At 36.3% G+C, this 23,178-nt stretch overlaps 1 pseudogene; it reads left to right on the top strand.

Annotated features, from left to right (window-relative positions):
* Window positions 1–23,178, top strand: part of LOC143640162 (lysine-specific demethylase 5B-like) — a 55,216-nt pseudogene that overhangs the window by 16,580 nt on the left and 15,458 nt on the right.

Here is a 23,178-nt window from a genome sequence, read left to right on the forward strand (position 1 = left end):
TGCTGAGGATCAAACCCGGGACGCACCCATGCCAGGCGAGCACACTACCACTTGAGCCACAACCCCAGCCCCCCAGGTCCCACTTTAATCTAAAGCCTGCATTCTTTCCACCAAACATTATTTCAGGCTTTCTGTCCCTTAGTTTGTGGAGATTTTAAGGGTCACGGAGTGACCAAGGACTGTGGATGTAGCTTAAGGATAAAGTATCCTGGGTTTAATCTCCTCTATCTCCACCTCCCGAAAGCTTAAGATGTTTGTGGGTTCTCTTATGAAATGGAAGTGCTAACTTAAAATTCATATTAGCTTCAGTGGTGATACTTTGTTGTGTTATGCTGTATTGGCATTAAATACCATATTTTAGCCAGCTTAGAATTAAACTAAAGGAGAAAGTGAATAAGTAGAGACTTGTATGATGAGCCAGTTATTGCTTTGAGTTACTGATTAATCTTTGCTTTGTGAGTTAGACTTTGTTGGAGATATGCAAACCTTGGAATGCTTGTCACATGTCCTGTTTTCTCAATTCAGGTGGTATATTTTGGTGACAGCATTGCTTAGTTATTTCTAAAACTATAAGATGGTAAAATTGTAAAAAAAAAACTATTGGATTCCCCTTTTTATTACTCCAAACACTTTTTGAAAAATAAGATAGTCTTAATGTAGGAAATTATTTTTGGAACATATTAGGGGTCTTTTTAACAACTTGTCTTCAATTAATTGACAGTTGCAAGCAAGGGAAATTGCAAATGGCTCTTTGGGAGTGTCTGGAACCTGCTGTGGTTTCCTGTGACTTAATGAGATCAATGAAATAAATTGAAGAAACCAAATTTAGTTGTTTAAAAAAATTTAAGCTGTTGTACTTATTACATGTGTGTATATTATTAGTTGTTAGTTTTTAAAACAGATGCAAACTTGTCTTTGTATTTAGATTTTAAAAAATAGACCTGTATGTTATCTACATAAATAATTGTACCATGTAAAAATACATCAAAACCAGATTTAAAAAAAAGAAGGGAGATTCATTAATGCAATTTATTTTATGTTTAGTGTCTACAGAAGCCCAACCTGACCACAGACACAAAGGACAAGGAGTACAAACCCCATGATATTCCCCAGAGGCAGTCTGTGCAGCCCTCAGAAACCTGTCCCCCAGCCCGAAGAGCGAAACGCATGAGGGCTGAGGTGAGAGCTTCTCCAGGTCCATTAGCAGACATTGTGGAATTGTGGTGCTACGGCTGTCCAACAACTGTACCTATGTTTTTTATAGTTTTGAACCTTATTCATCTCACACAAGGAGGCTTTGTGTATTCCAGCATTTACACTTGTGGGGTGGGGGTGGTGGGAACTGTGCCAGCAAAGGGATAAGAAATTGAAGAGCTTTTTCTGGGCTTATGTTGCCTGGATAGCTGCTGAGTTGTAACTAGTCAATACTTAGGAAGAATGGGTGTTCTTGTGCTTCTATTTGGATTGCCCATTGCCCTTTCTTTCTTTCTTTTTTTTTCAATTTTTAGTTGTATATGGACACAATACATTCATTTATTTATTTTTATGTGGTGCTGAGGATCAAACCCAGTGCCTTACATGTGCTAGGCAAGTGTTCTGTCACTGAGCTACAACCCCAGCCTGCCCATTGTACTTTCAAAGGTGATATACATTGGAGATTAAGGGTGGGAGATGTGAAGATGGGGAGTTGTTAGTTTTTTAAAACAGGTTAGAGAGTGAAAGCCATAATTCTTAGACTTACTGAAAAGTAGCATGGAACCAATGTCAAATACTTAGCTGAGAGAGAATTGGGAAGCTTAAAGTAGCATTAAATATATGAGGTGAAATAAAAGGAAAATCAGGAGAATAGTAAAAAGACTGATAAGAAGTTTCCCTGGAAAAGAAAGAATATTTTTTCAGTTATCTTGTTCCATACAGAGGTGTAAACTTTTTGGATTCCTGTATAGTCTGTCTGATAGCATGTATGTTTTAGGATTCAGAATATATAGGGAACATTTAGAAATGAGAAGCTTCATATTGCAGTAACCACACTTCTCAATCTCTTGACTATTTAATAATCAGTGACAAAGATGGAAAAAAAGACTCAGCCATTTTGCTTTCTGAGAAAATGAATAAATAAGAGAAGTGGTTTTTTACTTTGATAAGTTGGAAATATGAAAAACTTTAGTAACCCCATTTTTTGAATGAGGGAAACTATCTAGAATAGGAAAATAGTTATTCAAAAGCCATAAACATATTAAGTTTGTTAATTAAAGAATCAGTTTTTTTGAGCATATCCTTGATCTTTAATAAACCTAAGTACTATGTGTAACTATAATGCTCTAATAAAAAATAATTGTGTAGATAAGCTGGGCATGGTGGCACACCCTTGCAATTCTAGCTATTTAGGAGGCCTAAGGCAGGAGAATCACAGGTTTCCCTCCAATCTGGCATAGGTGAGACCCTTTCTCAAAATAAATAAGGGCTAGGGTTATAGCTCAGTAGCAGAATGTTTGCTTAGCATGAGCAAGGCCCCTTGGTTCAATTCTCATTACTTCAAAAATAAATAAATAAATAATAGTCGGGTATGGAGACACATGCCTGTAATCCTAGCAGCTAGAGAGGCTGAGGTAGGAGGATCACAAGTTCAAAGCTAGCCTCAGCAACTTAATGAGACTCTAAGTGGGACACTGTCTGCAAATAAAATATAAATAGAGCTGGGGATGTGGTTTAGTGGTCACATGCCCTTCAGTTCAATCCCTGGACACCCCTCTCCAAAGGGGGAAAAAAAGATAAAATAAATAATGAAATAACTGAGACACATGTCCTAGGATATGGATGCCTACATCTTACCTCAGTGACACCTTTAGAAGAAAATCTCTTACTTATGGACATCCTTAATATACCTGAATGAACAAGGGCAAAGTGATATATAGTTTCAGAAACACTACTTGGTTAACAGATCACAAAAATAATTTTGTTTTTTTTTTCCCCAAAAAATATCAGTACTGGGCTGGGGATATAGTTCTATTGGTAAGAGTGCTTGCTTTGCATGCACAAGGCCTTCAGTTCTAATCCCCAGCACCACAAAAAGAAACAAACAACAACAACAACAACAAAACCCAATAAATATTAGTACTTTGAGAAACAATAGAAACCAAGACTGGCTTATATACCCTCAATGAGAAGGAAGTCCTTAATAGTTTATTGATGTTAAAAGTATAGTTTATAATGATGGTTTGTAAAAAGAATTGAAGAAAATTTTAGAAGCTGAATTTTCTTTGAATACTGGTAGACCTTGAAAAGAAGTCAACAAAAATAAATAAGCTTCCAGGAAGAAAATAAGAGTTGTTTCCAATTTGAGTAGTAATATTTCCCATAATTTGTTCCTGATTTTTCATTGTTATTTTTGGTGGGGAAAGGGCCTATTTTATTTTATTTTTATTTTTTAAAACATAAAATAGTGGAGAATACTCTGTTAACTTCTAAGTTTCTCCTTTATACCTTAAGTAAGAGTTGTGTCAGGACTGGTGTTGTGGCTTAGTGGTAGAGCCCTCACCTAGCATGAGTGAGGCACTGGGTTCAATCCTCAGCACCACATAAAGATAAATAAAATTATTGTGTCCATCTACAACTATAAAACATTAAAAAAAAGAGTTGTTTCAAAGATGAGGTGGTCTCCAAGGGAAGAGAGAAGTGTGTTTTGAATTCCTGATTAACAGATATAGTTTGTAAGATTATATAAACCTGTACAGTTTATATTCTTTAAAGATTTCTTTCTTTTTAAAGAAAGTATTCCTGTATATGATAATTTCTTTTAGGCCATGAATATTAAAGTAGAGCCAGAAGAGACAACAGAAGCCAGAACTCATAATCTGAGACGTCAAATGGGTTGTCCAACTCTAAAATGTGAAAATGGTAAGAAAGTTTATTCATGAATAAGAAAGAAAACATAGCTGAGTACGGTGTATTCCCAGCTACTTAGGATGTTGAGGCAGGAGGATCACAAGTTTGAGACCAACCTATGCAACATAGTGAGACCTGTCTCAAAATAAAATAAAATTTCCTGGGATGTAGCTCAGTGCTTACCTAGATTTGGGAAGCTCTGGGTTCAATCCCCAATATAAAAAAAGAAGGAAGAAGGAGGTGATGGGGTGAAGAAGGAAGCAGAGAACAGCATAATACAGAAAGATCTAACTTTGGATTGCCTCCCACAGACAAAGAAATGAAAAGTAACGTCAAGCAAGAACTCACTGAGAAGAAAGATTATATTGTAGAAAGTGAGAAGGAAAAGCCCAAGAGTCGATCTAAAAAATCCACCAATGCTGTGAGTTGATTTCTTCCTTTCTCTTTTCCCCCAATTTCTTCTTTTCTCCTTTCATTTCTTCCTTTTGAGTCTCTTTACCCTGAAGCTTATACTTTTGTGCCATACTTAGGTTACGTTAACTTACTGCCTGACAATGAAAAGATCTTTTTGAGTCAGTTTATACTATCAGTTTGTAAATGAAGAAATACACGAGAACCTTATAAAGACAGTGTAGTAATATGGGGAGGTGGTAGGGGCAGCTGTTTTTCTAGAGTACATTCTGTTGAGCTCTGAATAGTAAACGAGCTGTATCATATATTGAATCAACGAACCTACCTTCAAATGAGCTGAAGGCTATGTCAAAAATCAGTTTGGTGTTTTCCAACTTTCCATCTAGCAAGGGAAAGGAACAGAAAAAAGAAATGAAATATAAAACAGAGAAAGGAAGGAAAGAAGAAGAAAGGAACCTAGGGATTAGTGGGTAGGACATGGCAGAGATGGGGAGCTGTTTACTCTGTTAGACACTTTTGTTTAAAGTGAAACTAGAGTGTTAGGCTCTGATTGCCCTCTTTTCCTGCTCCCAAACCGGTAAATATACCTCATCACTGGGTATTTTGGGGGAACTTTTAAACACTGACCCTTAATTAATTAGAATTTGAAGTGGTAGTTTAATGTAGTTAATTAACTTTAAAACTTCTCTCCTTTTAAATATGGCAAAATTGAATTTTTCCTTCATAAATTCTACTTTTGGTTAGCGGGTAATTATTACCTAGCACCTTATTCTTCTAGAAGACTTTTTTTTTTCTTTTAAGGTTGGGTCATAAGCTTTTTAAAAAATACTTGTTTTAATTGTATATAAACACAGTATTGAGGATAGAACCCAGTGCCGCACAGGGGCTAGGCAAGCACTCTCACCCCTGAAAGACTTATTTTTAAACTAGCCACAACCTCACCCCTGAAAGACTTATTTTTAAACTACCAAAAGGTAGCAATGTAAATATAGGACAATTGAGAAAAAATATTCAGAAACTTGGGAGATCACATTTTGGAACTGAGGTTGCATGAAGTATTATGAAATACCTTTTATAGAAAATGAAGGGTTTTTTTTATTTTAAATATCCCTTATAGAAGTTGTACAACTGGAAGCAGGCTGGAAAGACTACATACATGTCTTAGATCCATTTAATTCTTACAGTTTCACTAAATCAAGTAATAGCTCATTCTGCTTTGTTCTACCCTCTTTTTCATTGATGCAGGTGGACCTGTATGTCTGCCTCTTGTGTGGCAGTGGCAATGATGAGGACCGGCTTCTCTTATGTGATGGCTGTGATGACAGTTACCATACCTTTTGCTTGATTCCACCACTCCATGATGTTCCCAAGGGAGACTGGAGGTGTCCTAAGTGTTTGGCTCAGGTAAAAATTAAAGACAGTGGTAACATTAGAAAATGTCTTCTGGAGTACTTTTTCTTTGCCTGGTGGTTTAGATTTGGCAATGGATAATAGTGAAGTTCAGGAAGAAAATTGGATTGACCCTGAATAGGATAGAAGTCTTAGAAGTAAATTCCACAGTGTGGCTGAGAAGGTGGGGGGGAAGTAAAAAAAAATGTAAGATATAATTACATTGCTTTAAAAAAAATCTCATTGTAAAAAGCACTGCATATTCTTAGCAAGAATTCTTGAAACACTGAACAACTGAAAATAGAGATAGTTCACAGTGCATAGATAACCATCATATCAGTGTATATTCATCCAGACTCTCTTCTATTTTAAACAAATGAAATTACATTACATAAGCAATTTTAGTGATCTATTTTTTAAAGTATTTTTGTGTATTTACTGATACTTGCCCTCACTTTTTATGAGGATTATTTTATACTATTTATAATGAAGCAGTCACTTGAATACTATGTTTGCGTTAGGATTAGATTATATAATAAGGTGGATAATAGGGATGAACTTGGCTGGGGTTGTGGCTCAGTGGTAGCACTGGGTTTGATTCTCAGCACTACATACAAATAAATAAAATAAAGGTCCATCAACAACTAAAAAATATTTTGAAAAAAATAGGGTTGAACTTGCAAGATGGTCTGGAATATTCAAATTCATTAATTTTCTATAATCTAGGGCCACCTGTAACTGCCTGCTAACTTCTCAATGTTTAGTTTTATTTTTTTTAGTACTGGGGATTGAACCTAGGGCTGCTTTACCAATTAACTACATTGCTGATCCTTTCTATTTTTTATTTTGAGACAGGATTTTACTAAGATGCTTAGGGCCTTGCTAAGTTGGTGAGGCTGCCCTTGAACTTGGGATTCTCCTATCTCAGTCTCCCAAGTTGCTGGGGTTGTAGGCATGCACCACTGTGCCTGGCTCAGTGTTTGTTTTTCATGGCATAGTTAGGATATAATTAACTAATGCTGTTCAGAGAGCCATTCTACTTCCATCAAGTGTTTTATATCTATTTTGATGATATATTATGTGTTGATTTTTTTTCTTAGTTTTAACTCTCTGAAGGACATTATTCCTCTCATTATTGAAAACATTTTTTTGGTTCTGAAAGAAGCAAGGTTTTAGGCTGCCTCTTTTCTGTGTGTGTATGCGGGTTTGGGGACAAAGAGTTAATAATTGGTGATTGAACTCAGGTAACTGTACCACTGAGCTATATTCCTAGTCACTGCTTTATATCCCCCATTTAAATTTATTATTTTGAGATAGGATCTCACTTATTTGCCCAGGCTGGCCTGGTAGTTGTTATTCTTCTGTTTCAGCTTCCCCATGCCCAGCCTAGGATGCTTCTTTATAGAGATTTAAATTATTCAAAGACGTGATTATTTAAATAAATTTATTTGCTTGCTAGAACACCCTTCAAATTTCAGGCAGATTGATTTTTTTTTTAAACGGAGACATTGCATAGAAGTAAAAAAAAATAAAACTTTTTTTTTTTTAAAGAAAATCTGTCCTTTTGATGATTGACCAGATAGACTTGTAGACTTGACATTTTCAGGTGCCACCTAGAACACAAACTTTCTTTTTTATTTGCAGGAATGTAGTAAACCACAAGAAGCATTTGGCTTTGAACAAACAGCCAGAGACTACACCCTTCGTACTTTTGGGGAAATGGCAGATGCATTCAAATCTGATTACTTCAACATGCCAGTCCATGTATGTACACATTTACTGCTTTGATAGAGGATTTTAATAACTTTGGAGACAGAAATGACACTTTTAATTTTTAATGATATTAAAATTCCACAATAAAATGCATTCTGATTCATCTAAGAATTTCACTAGAGATACCTTTTTCACAGAGATTATACAGTAGCAGTAGTAAAAATAGCAATAAAGAAAATCACCTACAGTCCCTTTAGCACAATGCATGTAATTTAAAGAATACAGCAAAAATTTATTGACAACTTACTATGTGCCAAGCTGTGTGTTTTGCCTTGGGAATGCATTTGTTGTATATTAGATAGTTGCATGTAAGTTAGTATTATGAACTTCATAGGATTCTGGTTTTAATTCTCCCTGGTTCACCTAGCACTATAAGCATGCTTCATTCAGCATTTAATTGTCTATCAAATGAATATGACAAAACTAAATGGTTTCCTTTAGTAATTCTGGTTATTTAAAGCTGGGGTCTTCCTCAGTTCTAAATAAATGCTATAGCAAACACTTCATCCTCGTTGATCTCTGTAATTGAATTATGTTCTTTGAATGATTGCTGAGATCTAATGTTCTCATAAATAAGAATATTTATTCCTTACCCTACCCCCACAGGTCCATCAATTTATGGCACTCCAGCTTTACTTGTGTGTGTGTGTGTGTGTGTGTGTGTGTGTGTGGTGCTGGGATTTGAACCCAGAACCTTGTATATGCAAGGCAAGCACTCTACCAACTGAACTATATTCCCAGTCCCAACATCCAGCAGTATATATTAATGAGCCTGTTTTTCTTTATTATCACCAACATTAGCTAAAATGTTTGTTTATTTAATTGGCTTATGTTTATTCTCCATTTGAATTTTTAGGTCTTTTGTTTCCTTGTATATTATAGTATTTGCCAGTTTTTGCTCAGCCAATTCTAGTGACTTGCAACCTATCTATGGTTGGCTTTTTATTTTAATTAAAAGATGAAAGATGTTTAAGTTACTTACTTGACTGTGTACTCAAGTCAAATATCAACAGATCCTGGACAGTCTGGTGCCTTTTTATAGGGCATTCTGCCCAAATTAATTGTTCTTTTTGTTCATACTCTGCACCCTTGTCTCTTTTTTTAATCATCATTGCCTACTTTACTCTTCTTTTCATATCTAGTAAAAAAAAATGGATGGACTCAAAGACAATGTGTTCAAAAGCCTCTTGAAGTATAAAGCATCATTCTAAACACAGATGACCATTATTTTTATACTGTCCTCAACCAAGTTGTGTACTACATTTCTGAAAAGACAAACATTCCCAATTTTTGAATATCAGCATTTTACATTCTTTAGCTACTTTTTATAATCATAGCCAGGTTCATGATAGAGGAACATGAATTCTTAATTTTTTTTTTAGAATTTAAAAAAATATATATATTTTTTTAGTTTTCAGCGGACACAACACCTTTCTTTGTATGTGGTGCTGACGATCAAACCCAGGCCGCACGCATGCCAGGCGAGCACACTATCGCTTGAGCCACATCCCCAGCCCCTGAATTCTTAATTTTTATGTTGCCGTTTCTTTTCTTTTTTTGGTAACCAGGATGGAACACAGCATGTATTACCACTGAGCTTCATCCTTGGCCCCTTTGTATTTTATATTTTAAGACAGGGTCTCACAAAGGTGCTCAGGTTGGCCTGGAACTTACAATCTTTGCTTTAGACTCTGAGTCTCTGGGATTATAAGCATTGCACCATTGTACCCAACTCTTAATGCTCCTTAATTATAAAATTCCTTTTAGAAAATAAAGATGTTTCCTGAATTGCCTGGGATCAATTATGGAATGATATGGAGAGAATCTTCCCTTAGAAGTCTGGTCCATGATTCCTGTCATTAATTTACCTAGTTACATCAGTCATAGGCAGTTTGTAAATGAGTAAGAAAACTCACCTTTTCCTCTTATTATATTTTTAGATGGTTCCCACAGAACTGGTGGAGAAAGCATTCCGGCGATTGGTAAGCACTATCGAAGAGGATGTCACAGTGGAATATGGAGCTGATATTGCTTCAAAGGAATTTGGAAGTGGTTTTCCTGTTCGAGATGGAAAAATCAAACTTTCACCTGAGGACGAGGTAGGCCCAAGTAGTAAGGAACTTTTAGTTTGAGGGAGACTTGTGCATTTAAAGCTATGATTCAGCATATCCTTGATCTAAAGAGCCTGCTACCGAATTAATAGCATCCTTATTATTATTTTTTTTTAATGGGATCATTTTTTTAAACCTTTATTTCACTTATTTTTATGTGGTGCTGAGGATCAAACCCAGGGTCTTGCACATGTGAGGCAAGGGCTCTACTGCTGAGTCACAACCCCAGCCAGCACCCCCCAACCCCAGCATCCTTATTATAAAAAATGAAAGTCCATGTATGTGGCTTGAAAGTTTAAGTACTTATTGAAATTCTGTTTGGTCCTTGAAGTAATTTATTACTTTCAGCAGATCCTTAATTATCAGATTTTTAGTGATTTCAAGAAAAATTGGAAGATAATAGAACAATTCTAGTCCTAATTGTACCACTACATTTTATATCATGGTGGTAAGGGAAAATAACTTTGCCTTCAGATTGTATAACTTAATTTCTCCTTCTGAAGAAAATCTAAGAGTTTTATTTATTTATTTATTTATCTTAAAATTATGTCTGTGAGTCTATTGTTTTCTACACCATCAGGTTTCTTAAAAAAAATTCTATCCTGTTAGGAAGTAAACAAAAAATAAATAAATATATAAATATATTCTAACACACACAGGAAATGGGTAATCCTATATCTATAGCTTGATGAATTTTCACAAACTAAGCACATCCATGTAACCAGCAGTCGAATAAGAATTAAGAATCCTCGCCCAACTCCCCCTTTGCCCTCTCTCCTTCATTACTTTACCTCTTTCAGGATAACCACTATTCTGACTTCCAATACCGAAGATTACTTTGCCTATTTTTGAACTTTAGTATCTCTGTATCCAGGGTCTTGTTAGATTGCCCAGACTGGCTTTGAAATTGCAGTCTTCCTGCAGCAGCCTCTTGAGTCACTAGGATTACAGCCTTTTCCACCAATCCTGGAACAAGTCCATTTATATAAAGCTTTAAACGAGGCAGAACTAATCTACGGGCATCCTAAAATTGAGCATGTTGACCCCTCTACTTCCCACTCCCTTTTATTTGGAAGGAAATTATTTTCCAGACAGCCTTTGGAAATAGAATTCTAAAGTATTAACATGGTACAGCTAAAACTTTACCCTCATTTTTCTTATTTTTAGGAATATCTTGATAGTGGCTGGAATTTGAACAATATGCCAGTGATGGAGCAGTCTGTCCTTGCCCATATTACTGCTGATATATGTGGCATGAAACTCCCTTGGTTGTATGTGGGAATGTGCTTTTCTTCATTCTGTTGGCATATTGAAGACCATTGGCGCTATTCCATCAACTACCTGCACTGGTGAGAAATCCCACATAGAAATTATAAGCAGTATGTAAACTGGGTAGAAAAACTTTCTGTTCCTCTCAAATATGTCTCAGCTATGTTTGAAGACTGATGAGCTAGTTTTTTTCACTGCTATTATAATAGGCATCCTATTAAGGCAGTAGTAGTTTATAAAGCTTCCTAGAAAGTACATGGATCCTCTAAATTGTACACTGTAGCCTGAGAAGTGTAGCCTGTTTCTGTGGAGTAAGTTTTTACTCATAGAATGGTTTAAAAAGCTTTGGACTGTACTTTCCTATAGAAAATTGTATTCAATGGCAATTTGGGAATAGAGGCAGGCTATAGGTACATAGTATCTTCCAGGTCCTTGGGATGCCAGCTTCCTTTTTGTTGCGTGGAATTCTGTCACCACAACACTTTGAGGGAACCTCATCCTTGTGTCTGTGAATTTTGTGGATGCAGATACTTGGACCTCTATTCTCAAAGCCATTTCTTCACATCTGTTTTTCCCCCTTTATTCATCTTGCTTCTAAATATAAAAATATTTGAAGATTCATAATTCACTTAAATCCTTATATAAGGAATTCAAGAATGTACCACAAGAAAGAAGAGATGGCATATATATGTATGGCATCAGTTCTTCCTCCCTGGGCAGTTACTCCCAGCTGTAAAGTGAAGATGATATTTATCATATCTCACAGGGATGTTACAGATTAATTGGTTGACAATTGAAAATGCTTTGAAGAATAAAAGCTCTTTAGAAGTGCTAATTGCCTTATCATTTTTGATGTAACCTCATCTGTCAGAATGGGCAAGGGAAGAGGAAGATGGAGAGTTGCCATCTCTTGTCAGTTGCTGTAGGAAACCGTGGAACTTCATATGCTGTAGATCCCTTATTATTAAAAATTCTGAATATCTGCATTTTTTAAAAGGTTAGTTAGTTAAAAGTGGGAGCTGGGAGAGGAATGGACCTCAGCTAGAAAGTCTCATGCTTACACTTATACTTGAAAGTAGAAAATGCATTACATATGTTCAGATCACATTTATAATGATACTTCCTCAATTTGAACATTCCTTTGTAACTAAGTCTTACACAGCAAGGTCTGAAAAATACGAACTGATTAACATTTTGTTTTGTGTTGGTATTGCAGATTGATTTATTTTTATAATCTCTTTCCAGGGGTGAGCCAAAAACCTGTATGGAGTCCCAGGGTATGCTGCTGAGCAGCTGGAAAATGTAATGAAGAAACTAGCTCCAGAGCTCTTTGTGTCCCAACCAGATCTCCTCCATCAGCTTGTGACCATCATGAACCCCAATACCCTGATGACTCATGAAGTGCCTGTATGTTCTGGTTAATCCTCCTATCACTCCGACTTACTAATTCACCACTTATTCCCTATTATTTACTTTTTAATGAAGTTGATTTGGTTACCTGTTTTCCATAGGATACTTCATAGCAGAAACAGGTGCTTGATGCAAGTTGGTATTATATATATAGCATTAACCCAGTGGGGGTAGTCGCTCAAATACCACAGAAACTGATTTGTTGCAGCTAATACCTGGATAACTGAATGGTCTTGCTTTGCCAAAAAAAAAAGTGTGATATTTTTCTTTTTTTCTTTCTCATTGTTTATTCAATGGCTTTAGTATATTCATAGGTTGTGCAACTCTCACCACTAATATGTTCTACACTGAATTTTTTTATGACTTCAGTCTTACAATCAATAAAACAAAAACTTTTTTTAAAAAATATTTTTTAGTTGTAGTTGGACACAATACCTTTATTTTATTATTTTTATGTGGTGCTGAGGATCAAACCCAAGGCCTTGCACACTCTACTGCTGAGCCACAACCCCAGCCCTAAAACAAAAACTTAAATGATCTGTCAGTATACATAGTTTACTATGAAAATGGCTAGATTTTGTTATAAATAGAGTGGTGTTAGAATTCTTTATATTCTGTCCCTATTTGAAAAATAATTATATTGAATCTATATGATCTTCATTTTGAATGGTGAACCAAAGTATCATTCTTAATAGAAATTATTTATATTGTACCCCTATCCCCAAGTTTTATTTTAAGTGAAAATTTACTTCTAGGTCTTGAGCTTGTTCAGGGCTCCCAGTCTTGACTTGGAAGTTGCTGTGGATATTTTCTCTGAGATTGCTGTTACATAAAGTAACATTCATATGCTTGCTTTCTTTTGGATAATACTCTGAAGATATTTTGGGAGTCTATATTGATTTTTTTTTTTTTTTTTTTTTTTTGGTGCTTGGGATTGAACCCAGGGCCTTGTGCACTTGTGTATACAAGGCAAGCACTCTACCAACTGAGCCATATCCCCAGCCTGGGAGTCTATATTGAGATGTATGGAATTGAAGAGTCCATCCTAATTAGCTAAATAAAATGTAAATGATAGACTAATAGTGTTAAAATGAATTATTTTTATTTTTATTTTTTTTAATTGTAGATGAACACAATACCTTTTTTTTACTTATTTATTTATATGTGGTGCTGAGGATTGAATTCAATACCTTACATGTGCTAGGCAAATGCTCTGTTACTTAGCTACAACCCCAGCCCTAAAGTGAGTTCTTGATCTTGCTGTGACCTAAATTTTATCTGTTTTGGCGTCACAGGTTAGTTAGTCAATGGGAATAGACTGAAAAGACATTTCATTGAGGTATCATAAGTTATGCATGGGCTATAACTGATAAAATAATGACCAATAAGTACTAAAATTCTTCCATACTTTCATTGTTAGTACTTTGCTCATTGATCCCGCCCCCCCCCCCAATGTGGATTGGTCTTGCCCCATTTGTCAAAAGTAGCTTGCTCAATGCAAGACTTGGCTCTAGTTCTTTAGTATTTGAGCAAATCATGCAAGACTACATTCTGGACCTATAGAAGTAGATGAATAAGCTGGGTGCAGTGGCTCACACCTATAATCCCAGTGATCCAGGAGGCTAAGGCTGGAGGATCACAAGTTCAAAGCCAGCCTCAGCAATTTAGTGAGGTCCCAAGCAGCTTAGTGAGACACCCTGTCTCAAAAATAAAAGGGTCTTGCCAATTTGCACTCCTGAGTTTAATGCCCTGTACCCCAAACAAACAAAATAGATGAATGAGCTCCTTGTGAGCTCCTTGTGCAATAGGGATTCACAATTTAAGGGGAAAAGGGACAAAGTTTATGTAGAAAATGGAAAGGGTGGTGTGGTTTGTTAGTGTCAAGTAGACTATTGAGATTCAGAAAGGGCTTATAAATTAGATGCCATTTGAAGTAGGAGTTTGAACTTCTGCTTATCGGTCTTTATGAGAACCCCAATAGAGTCATTACTATGCATATGTCTGGGCCCCATCACTAGAATTTCTGATTTTTGGGGGGGTCTTGACCACAGTTGGAACAACCATAAATTCGAGATACAGAGGCTTAAAAAGCTGTGTGCTCTTATGTAAGTTCAGTGTAAAAGTTGTGTGCCTTGAATAATACAGGTGCTTTTGGTGTTTGGTTAATCCAAAGAGTGGAATGATAGGAAGTAAATTTGAGATCCAAATCAGGAAGAGCTCTGTATGAGATTCTTTTAAAAAATATATATTTTTGAATTGTAGTTGGACACATGTCTTTATTTATCTGTTTTTATGTGGTGCTGAGGATCAAGCCCAGGGCCTCCCACGAGCTAGGCAAGTGCTCTACCACGGAGCCACAACCCCGGCCCTATTATGATATTCTTGAAATAGAATCTTCAGCTGGTGGTAGGTTATCCTGTTTGGGGCTAATGAAATTACATTAGGATTTTTTTTAAATGATATCAGGGATGCTTAACCACTGAGCCACATCCCCAACCCTTTTATTTTTAAATTTTTTAATTTTTTAAAAAAATTTGAGACAGGGTCTTGCCAATTTGCTTGCCTTCCAGAGTATGCCCTTGAATTTGTGATCATCCTGCCTCAACCTTCTGAGATAATGGGATTACACCATCATACTCAGTAGGATATTCTTTATGGTAGCTGTATTTAGAAAAATGATCAAAAAATCGATCCTGGATGTGGTCAAAGTTTTGTATTGGAAGCCATATTTTTTGTTCAGAGTAACTAACTATGGTAGCCTGGGGTACTTGCTCCATCTTGTGGCAGAAATTAGGTGACATTCTATCTATAATTTTTCTTTTCTTTTTTTCTTCAGTTTTAACTGGCAGAAAGCTTCATGTTTTGGAGAATCACCTAATAGTTTATGTCCAAATTATCTTTGGTGAGAGTGTAATTGAGAACCTCAAAAATCTCTAATTGTCTGTCTTTTTAGGTTTATCGAACGAATCAGTGTGCTGGAGAGTTTGTGATTACATTTCCAAGAGCTTATCACAGTGGTTTTAACCAAGGGTTTAATTTTGCTGAGGCTGTTAACTTCTGCACTGTTGACTGGGTATGTAATTACAAATTAGTGAGCTTTTTCTAACTGCGGAAATGGAATATAATGCTTTCAAACCTGCCCTGTGTATTGTTACTATAACCCGTTGATGTTCAGCTGGACAGTCTGCAAATTGTTTTCCAGTCCATAAAGAGATAAGGCTCTTTGTACCACATTGTAAATCAAGCATATGTAATATAATCACAATTATTTAATTCCACTAACTTTTTCTTTCTTTTGTAGCAAGACTTTATTTTTTGTTTTTGTTGTGACTTTTTGTTTGTTTGTTTTTTGTTTTTGATTATTGTTCTTTTGAGATAGGGTTTCACTATGTTGCCCAGGCTCACCCCAAGTTCCAGGGCTCAAGTGACCTTCTTTAGCCTCTTCAGTATCCTGACTTAATGATGAAAGGAGGCTATTGATTAATATTCTGCAACTCTGGTCTGGAACTTTGTCCATACTGGTTTAAATTATTCACAGTATTGCAATTTACTGACACATTTGGTTTCCTTTAGTTATAAAGTTGAATATTTTAAAAAAGTATATTTTAGTTATTGATGGACCTTTTTTTTTAAAATATGTGGTGCTGAGATTCCATTGCCTTCATAGGTGCTAGTATGATATTTTATAGTGTGATATTTGGTGATATTTTTAATACCACTTTTCAACTAAGGTACCCAATATGCTAGATCTTTGAGATCTAAAGATATATAAGATCTGGGTCTAGTCTTGGTATCTTAGTCTGGTTTTAGAGTTGATAAATGTTTTAACCCAGAATGCAACATTTGATTAACTGATAGTACAAGTTAGAAGTTTTGGGAAATAGAAGATGAGTGTATCTCCTCCTTTCTTTCAACACAGCTGCCATTAGGCCGACAGTGTGTGGAGCATTACTGCCTGCTTCACCGTTACTGTGTGTTTTCCCATGATGAGATGATATGTAATATGGCGTCTAAGGCTGATGTACTAGATGTTGTAGTGGCTTCAACTGTTCACGAAGACATGGCCATTATGATTGAAGATGAGAAAGCCTTAAGGGAGACTGTTCGTAAATTGGTTTCTCCTCACCTAATTGCATGTCATCCGGGTATAACTTATTAAAGTTCTTACACACTTTAAGAAGTCTTTTTTTAGTGTATTTAATTTCCTTGAAAGCCATTCTAGTAGATGTATAGTAATATATCATTTTTGTTTTTATTTACTGCCTATCTTATTGTGGACTTATTTGCCACCTATTTCTCTATCTTTGTATTCAAATGTTTGTACCCCTCCTTTAAAATATTTTTAATTGTAGATGGACATAATACCTTTCATTTTATTTGTTTTTAAGTGGTGCTGAGGATAAAACCCAGTGCCTCACAGTGAGCCACAACCCCAGCCCATATTAGGCCCTTTTTATTTATTAAATTAGATTATTCTAAGAGTACATTATATATTGTGTATACCAGTCCTTTATCAGATAAGTGTTCTGCTAATATTTTCTCCCAGTCTGATTTATCTTTGGTTCTCCTAGCACTGTCTTTCACAGTGTCTATTCATTTTAATGAAGTCCATTTTATGTCTTCCTTTGTTGTTGCTGTGCTAGGGATTGAATCCGGGGTTTTGTGCATTCGAGGTGTGCACTCAGCCAACTTAGCTATATCCCCAGCCAGATTTCTTCCTTTTGTATATCATGGGGTGGGGGGTGGGGGGTATGGGTCCTACTTTCCTATCTTTGCTGCATCCCCAGCACTACCCTCCCCCCCCCAGGGTTTTTTTTTGTTGAGTTGCTGGGACTGGTCTTGAACTTTAGATTCTCCTGTCAGTCTCCTGAGTGGCTGGATTATAAACGTGTGCCACCACTCCTGGCTAGAATCTTATAGTTTGAAGACTATATTTAGGCCTTTGATCCATTTCAAGTAATTTTTGTTGTGTAATAAGGTATTGGTCAAAGTTATTTTTTTTTCATGTGGATGTCTAGTTGTTCCAGCATCATATTTTGAAAAAAGTATCTCTGTTCATTGTTACCTTGGCATATTGGTTGAAAATCACTTCATACATATGTACACCTGTCCTATTGCTAATGCCATATGCTCCTCATTATTGTAATTTTCTAAGAAGTTTTAAAATTTTGTATCTTACAAAACCACCCCTGCCTCCCCTACTGGGGGCTGGGGGTTCAACCCAGGGTGAACGCAAACATTTTAACACTGAGCCACATCACCAGCCCCTATGTATTTTGCATTCTGAGCCAAGGTCTCACTTGCAGTCCTCTTTATTCACCCTCCCAAGTTTCTGGGATTACAGGTGTGCACCACTTTGCCTGGTTTACAACTTTGTTCTTTATTTTAAAAATAGTTTTGTCTCTTTTATTTTCTTTGAATTAGCTGATTGATTTCTACCAGAATGACTCATTAGGATTTTGTTTGGGACTTTATTAAACCTATAAATAGTTTGAGGATAATTGATACTTTTAACAATACTGAGTCTTTTAGTTCATGAACATGGTATAGTTATGTTTTTCTCTTTTTTGGCGTTATTATAAGTGGCACTTTAAAGTTTTTTATTTTCTAATTGCTAACATGTAAAAATACAACTGATTAATTGTATTCTGCAACCTCACTAAACTCACTTTTAATTTCTAGTAGATTTTTTTTTTGTAGGGGTGGGGTGGGGTACCAGGATTGAACTCAGGGGCACTCAGCCACTGAGCCCAGCCCTATTTTATATTAGAGACAGGGTCTCAACTGAGTTGCTTAGCACATTGTGTTGCCTAGGCTGGCTTTGAACTCACGATTCTCCTGTGTCAGCCTTCCAAGCCACTAGGATTACAGGCATGCACCACTGCGCCTGGCCATTTCTAGTAGATTTTTTTAGTACCTTTTTTGTTATCTTTTTATGTGGTGCTGAGGATCAAACTCAGTGCCTCACACGTGCGAAGCAAGCATTCTACCACTGAGCCACAACCCCAGCCCTCTAGTAGATTTAAAAACAAAAAACAAAAAACAACTGTACAAGTATAGGCTGTCAACGATTCTTTACATTTTTTTTAAAGAGAGAGAGAGAGAGAGAAAGAGAGAGAGAGAGAGAGAGAGAGAGAGAGAATTTTAATATCTAATTTTTAGTTTTCAGTGGACACAACATCTTTTTTTGTATGTGGTGTTGAGGATCGAACCCGGGCCGCACACATGTCAGGCGAGGGCACTACCGCTTGAGCCACATCCCCAGCCCCTCTAATAGATTTTTAATGGATATCTTTGGGGACAAGTCTTCAACTAGAATTTAGTTAATTTTTTTAAAAATGTGCTTTTTTTGGGTGTATGCTGAAATGTTGACTCTCTGAGGTCCATTATGAATTAGTTGCAGGATATCTACCTTCCCCTGATACTTTATAGTTGGGGAAGCTATGCCCAGAGGATTTAAGTGACCTACTAAGCTCATACATTAGTAATTGTAGCTAATCTTATTTTAAACAAAAAATTTCAACTGTCTCCATTCATGACATTCTCAATTATAGATGTAAGACCAAAAAATTACATATTTATAAAAAAACATTAATTAGCATTTTCCTTACTCTCCTTGTTTTTGTTGGTCAATATATTTGTTAGAAGTGAAATAGCCAAAAAGTTAAAATAAAACAGAAGGCTCAGGACTGGCATTTTCAAGTTGGATTTGGATCTAGAAGCAGATAATTAGAATAGGTGGTAGAGTTTAGGCTTTGAGTGGCAAAAGATACATCCCACTAGGGCCCTCTAAAAATTGGATGGTGTAGAATATAGGTGAAATTCACTGCTTAAGACTATTTTCCCTTGAGAGTCTTACTTTGAAATTAGTCTCTTCTATTACACACATTTTATAACCTCATGAGATAATGATATCACTGCAGATAACTTTTTCTGTAAAAAATTAAGAGACCACTTAGTAAACAGTTACTACTTGGGTATCTTTCCCACTTGCTCTTTTATTTTTATTCTTTTTATAGATTATCCAGGAATATCACTATGAAGCTCTATGTAGCATTTTCTCATAAATAGAAAGCTTATCTATTTCTTTTATCCCCATCTTTGCTGAAGACGTGGACAAGGCCATTTTGGAGTAGGATAAGCAGCTACTCATTGTTAGTACAGTCTGTTTTTATGCTTAGATCAGAAAAGCCAAACATAAGACCTTACGTTATTCAAAAAGGTGGAGGTCCTTGTTACTTTGTATCCCACACATTTTTGCCCTGCTTCTGTATTTTGGTAAAACTTTTTGTTTGTTTGTTTAGTCTTGGGGGCAAGGAGATTATTGTCCTTTAGAAGTCTCTAAAGTCTACTTCATTTTAGGGAGTAATTGATTTGGAGAGAATGGATTTTGAGTTGTTGCCAGATGATGAGCGACAGTGTATAAAATGCAAAACAACATGCTTCATGTCTGCCATCTCCTGCTCTTGTAAACCTGGCCTGCTTGTTTGCTTGCATCATGTAAAGGAATTGTGTTCCTGTCCTCCTTATAAATAAAAACTGCGGTAAGTAAGAGGAATGATTTCCCCCCTTTATGAATAGCATGGAATCTTTATTAAAAGCTCAGTGATCTTCTTGTTCTCGGGCTAAAATGGTAAGTATAAAACATTAAGTTTTCTCCAGAGCCATGTGTCTCAAAGCTGTCTGGTATTCTCTTTCCAGTTATCGATACACTCTGGATGATCTCTACCATATGATGAATGCATTGAAGCTTCGAGCAGAATATTACAATGAATGGGCCTTGAATGTGAACGAAGCTTTGGAGGCAAAAATCAATAAGAAGAAAAGTATGTGGCACAGAAAGTGGGGCTTGCTGAATAGCAAATTGGGGCTGATTGTGATGCAGACAACTTAAAGTTATCAACAAAACAGATTATTAGAAAGAGCTGAAGTCATCCTTGGTTACCACCTCTGTGCAGCCAGGTTTCTAGAGCATTGGCAACACATTTAAAACCCAAGAGTGAATAAAGCAGATGCCCTTACATCAAAGTGATGACTTAGTATATGAATTGTGCTTGATAGTTTATTTAACAATATTGTTAGGAAACACAATAACCTTTTACACCTCTTTGTTTCAGAGATGAAAGCATTTTACATTTCACAAAGAATCTTGGGAAAGCTTTTATTTATTTATTATTTTGTGGTATTGAAGCTAGAGGCACTTTAGCACTGAGCTATATCCCTATCTTTTTATTTTCTTCCTTTGAGATAGGGTCTTGCTAAGTAGTCCACATTGATCTTGAACTTAGAGTCCTCCTGCCTCAGCCTCATATACATACAGGTGTGTACCATCTTGAGTAGATCTTAATATTTTCATATTGAAGACCACATCTAAACAGTTGTTTAAAATCTTTTTCTCCAGCCAGGCGTGGTGGTGCATGCCTGTAATTTCAGTGACTCGGGAGTCTGAGACAGGAGTATCACAAGTTTGAGGCCAGCCTAAGTGAGACTGTGTCTCAAAATCAAAAGGGCTACAGGGCTGGGATTGTAACTTATTGGTAGAACCCTTGTAACTGGGATTGTAACTTATTGGTAGAACCCTTGTCTCACATGTGTGAGGCACTGGGTTCAATCCCCAGTACCTCCTGCACTGCACCCCTGCCAGTCAGTTTCTTGCCCAGCTGCCACCCCCACCCCCCACTCAAATGAATAAGTTTATTTAAGTAATCAATTTCTTTTTACGTTTTGGTATTGGGGATTGATACCAATGGCATCGAAACACTGACCCACATCTTCAACCCCCTTTTTTATGTTTTATTTTCAGATAGTCTCACTAAGTTGCTTAGGGCCTCGCTAAATTGCTGAGGCTGGTCTTGAACTTGCAGCCCTCCTGCCTCAGCTTTTCTCAAGTTGCTGGGATTGCAGGCTTATGCCACTATGCCCACTTCAAATGAACAAATTTATTAATGACCATTGCAATAGTGTTCAAGTTATGTTTATAGATAAGAGTATATAAAAGCAATCTCTCCCTCTCAGTTCTATGACAGTACTAATAAATATAATAATTATAAAAAGGTGACTTTTTTCTTTATTCCTAGGTCTTGTCAGCTTTAAGTCTTTAATTGAAGAATCGGAAATGAAGAAATTCCCAGATAATGATCTTTTGCGTCACCTTCGCTTAGTCACACAAGATGCAGAAAAGTGTGCCTCTGTTGCCCAGCAGTTGCTTAATGGCAAAAGGCAAACTACGTATGTACTTCTGATCATTTTTGTCACCTAAACTTGGAAACCTGTTTTAACTGATTTTTCCTTCTGTCCCAGATTTCTTTGGCATTGGAACCTGTGAGTGATGAATAAGGTTCTCATACAGCTTCCTTGGACATTTTTTTTGAAGATATCAATCTGGTGGAGGAAAATCCCAAAATCAGTTGACAGTGAATGAACTCCAACAATTTGTGACACAGTTGTATGCTCTTCCATGTGTCCTCAGTCAAACACCACTGCTAACGGTAATTATAGAGGATGTGTGGGAGTACATTATTAATTCTGTGTTCTGTAAATAAACTTTAATCATTAAATTCTCTTTCCTAATTACTTTGTTCATTTATTTCAAATAAATTTTAATATACATTAAAATTGGGTGCGCATAAAGAAATTATAATATGTCTGTAGAAGAGAGAGAAAATTCAAAATTTTTATTTTGAAAGTGACCACCAGCTAGTTCTTACAGTTGGTGTGAGGTTTTTTTTTTTTTAAAAAAAAAAAAAAAAAAAAAACATAGTCTCTTGTTTTAGCAAGAAACTTGCTACAGTTGGCTTATGTTAGTTGCCTCATTTACTTATATTATTAGTAAAATCAAGGAGGGATGATGTCAGAGGATCACATTGAATGGGAATTAAAGATTCTAAGTCTGAAAGGAGCCAATTCCTGAAATTACTTGTTTATTTATTAGCAATTAAACTCAAGGGTGTTTAACCACCAAATCATATCCTAAGCCCTTATTTTATTTTATCTTTTTCCAGATAGGGTCTTGCTTAGTTGTTTAGGACCTTGCTGAGTTGCTCAAGCTGGCCTTGAACTTGGGATCCTCCTGTCTCAGCCTCCCAATTTGCTGGGTTACAGGTGTACACCACCACGTCTGGCTTTGAAATTACTACTTTGGTGGGACAGCTTGTAATTTGTTGCATTTGCACCAAATGCAATTTGTTTTTGTTTGCTTTTTTCCTTTTAGGATCTCTTGAACCGTGTAGAAGACTTCCAACAACACAGCCAGAAACTACTCTCTGAGGAAATGCCTAGTGCTGCTGAGCTACAGGACTTGCTAGATGTTAGCTTTGAATTTGACGTTGAACTTCCACAGCTTGCTGAGATGCGGATACACCTGGAGCAGGCCCATTGGCTAGAAGAAGTTCAGCAAGCTTATCTAGATCCCAGCTCCCTTACTTTAGATGATATGAGACGTCTCATAGACCTGGGAGTGGGGCTGGCCCCATATTCGGGAGTGGAGAAAGCTATGGCCCGGCTGCAAGAACTGCTTACAGTGTCAGAGCACTGGGATGACAAAGCCAAGAGTCTTCTCAAGGCCAGGTAAAAATAGTAAACCCATATCCCTATCTTGGAGAAGGTTGGATGATAGTTACATTTTAAAGCACAGAGAGCATATTTGTTGGCATTTTGCAAGTGTTCAGTTGCTAAAATGCATATAGAATACATGTGGAAATAGCTTAGATATTTTGGCCTACTTTGCAACTTAGGTGAAGAATATTATTATTATTATTATTATTATTATTATTATTATTATTTTATTTTACTCATGATGAAATTAATGATTTAAATGAACTACCTCTTCTAGGGATAAGATTTAATGAAATTTTTCTGGATCCCAATGAGACTGTCTTCAAGAGAAGAAAACATTTACAAATAGGTGGAAATGTTTAAACCAATAAGTGGG

Source organism: Callospermophilus lateralis, unplaced genomic scaffold (assembly GCF_048772815.1).
Source record: "Callospermophilus lateralis isolate mCalLat2 unplaced genomic scaffold, mCalLat2.hap1 Scaffold_129, whole genome shotgun sequence".
In the NCBI taxonomy this organism is placed as follows: Eukaryota; Metazoa; Chordata; class Mammalia; order Rodentia; family Sciuridae; genus Callospermophilus; species Callospermophilus lateralis.